Here is a 3,031-nt window from a genome sequence, read left to right as displayed (position 1 = left end):
GTAGGAAATTGGAGGAAGGAAGATGCTACTTTAGGTGAAGTAGTGGAGGCTACTATTTACAGGTAGTTTGTGGGTTCACTTATGTATTTGGTGAACACACGACTGAACATATGTTTTGTAGTTAACCAACTTAGTCAAGCAATTGTTAAGCCAACTAAACTGTATTGGAAAGCAACTAAACATGTATCGAGATACCTCAAAGGCACCACTTAGTTTGGTCATTGGTACAAAAGGATAGAGGGCATGAAGTTGCAAGGCTTCATAGATGTAGATTGGGTGGGGATTCTATTTGACATGAAGAGTACATTCGAGGGAATCTTTAGTATCGGGTCAACATCAGTTTCTTGGTACAAAAGGAAGCAGAGATTAGTTGTACTCAGTTCGGCAGAAGCATAGTACATGGCTTCTAGTAAAAAAACTTATGAAGCTATCTGGATGAGGAAGATCCTTGTTGGGTTATTTGGTCAACAAATTTGTTGTCCTCTGAGATAATTCTAGGTTAGGTAATATTTCTAGAGCATCTAAAATGTTTTGTTGTTTTTAATTTATGAATGACAAATGTTTTAAGCTTATGTAAACAGGTACTGCATCCTAAATTACCTTAATACAATGAAAGGATTGATTCTTTACGTCTAAACAATGATTTAGATTTAAAAAGATTTGGAAGGAAGAATTCTAAGAAGCTATGAGTTTTAAGTATTCAAACAGAATATTTAAAATTATCATAAGAAAAGATGCTAGTAAACTATGTTCACTGCCCAACAAAATGCATTTAAGTTTATGAAGAAGTGACAATTAATTAATGTAGAGGAGTTAACTTAGATAGATAGTCTAATAAACTAATCTCTGTAATATATAATAACTTCACAGGGGATTTAAGATAGACTGAAATTCAATTATAACTTACCCATATTTCTTCAATAAAACTAAATACATGTAGAAACAACAAAATGAAATGAATAACTTAAGAATAACTCACAAAGATGATAAGTTGTTTAAAGCAAATACATAATCCTTTCATTGATATTAGACAACTTTAGATACATGTAATTCTGCTCAAGAAAACTTATCCCAAGGGTTCAACCCTTTATAATTCGATTTTGGGAATATTTATAGAGTTTTTCCCCAAATATCTAGACTTTAATATCTAAAACCGTTTTTTACAAAAATAGTGCAAAAACATAGAGAAATAAAACTGCTGAAACTGTTGTCACTAATTTCGAGGATTTCTGGTGCTGTTGTGTGTTGATTAATTCCTACTCTGCTGCTAATAACTGCTGACTCATTTACCCAAGCAACTTACATAGTTATTCCCACCTTTCTTCATTTGGAATTGTATATTTGACCAATTTTTTGAATGTTTCATCTACCTCAATGTATTTTTGGAAAGTTGGTTTAACAAAAAATAAATGATTTATCTCATGCTTGATGAATAAATCATAACTGAGGCCTTCCATAAAAGATTTACCTGTGATTGTACCTTTAATCTTTGAAAATATGGATTTATCCGTGGCAATTGAATATAATTTCCTTTGATATTGTTCTAGATCAATCAATGTATCTCCAATTCCCTTTAATCTAGGCAATCCTTTTTTATGTAACACAATTTTTTTTGTGAAACCTCTGGATACTTGATTCGAGGTTATGGCACTTTTTTTCCTGTTGCAGCATCAAATTTTTCTTAGTGATAATCCTTCTCACTTCCAAAAGAGTCTCTGTTCTATCCTCTATGTTATATTCTTCCAGTTCATCTTTTGGAATTCAAAACCCTTATCAGTGTAGTTGCTTTTCTTGGTTTTAAACCCAATTCCTTTTTCACATCTACTATTACTTCTTTGGCTCTCTGCACTAGTTCATCTTCCTAGAATATGATCTCAATTAAAGGCCATATATCAGTCATGGCCTCATTTTTGTCCATCCAGATACTCTCCTTAACCTGTGTAATGGTGTCAGCTATGACAAATTGGTTTCTAAGAGTTCAATTCTTGGTGTAAGCCCACATGTCTTCTGCAACTCAGCTAAATATACATTATCAATCTTTAGTTTTTTCTCTTGTAAATTATTAAGTTGAGTTCTTAACTTCTCAACTTCTTGCCCCTTAATTGATAAATCTTCCATTGATTTTGCAAGGTCTGTTGTTGAATCAATTGATTGAGTTTCCACTGTTGAAATGGTTGTTGATGTAGATGATGTTGTTGTTGTAGCTATAACTGGGATTGCTGTCACTGGAACTGTTGAAAGAGCAACATTTTTCTCTTGGGTTCCCTATTGTTCTTTTTCCTTTAAAAACTTTTCAATCTCAGTTTCCATTTTTTCTATCTGTGCATTCTGTTCAATTATGATTTTGAACATGTTCTCCTTATCCTTTTCTAGTTGTCCTATTTCTTTAGTCTGTGGATCTTCTGTAGAAGGAAGCTTAAGTTGTTTTCTCAAAGCAGCTATGTCTGCATTCTTTCTCCTGATTACCTCTTCTGTTGCATTGACATTGGTGGGATCATATCCCAACTTTACCACTAAATTCTGTAAATATTTGATCCTTGTATCTTTAGCTTAGTAATTTATGTTTTCTATCTTCAACCAAGACTGAATATTTTCTAATGATTCTTGAAGCTTAGATACTGTCATAGCTGAACTTGTGAGAGAAGAATATATCATCTTACCAGATTGTTCATGTAAATCAATCTGGTCAATAGGATGAATTAAATTTTCATCAAAAGAAAACATTGATTTAGTGTAATCATCTGCACTTTTAGGATGAGTGATTTTGGGTTCTAGGAAGGCTATTTGCATCTTTCCCTTCTTAGTGTCGAAGGCAGAAAGTAGCCTGTGTTGTGAAGTTGATGTTTGTTTCCAAAAAAGTAAATAAGTGGAAGCTTTCAAAGCTTCATTCCTCTGCTTAATTTCTTTGTAAACTTTAAACATTCTCTCTTATTTATGAGCATGCTCCAATTCTCTTGTCTGAGATGATGATACATATGGACTGGCTAAAGTCATAGGAGATCCTACAATCATTCCTTCTATCCTAGGAGAT

This window comes from Pinus tabuliformis, chromosome J (genome assembly GCF_031772625.1).
Source record: "Pinus tabuliformis cultivar Carrire ecotype Pingquan chromosome J, CPIR1, whole genome shotgun sequence".
NCBI lineage: Eukaryota > Viridiplantae > Streptophyta > Pinopsida > Pinales > Pinaceae > Pinus > Pinus tabuliformis.
The sequence above is the reverse complement of the archived record's forward strand: the minus strand, read 5'-3'. Positions refer to the sequence as shown.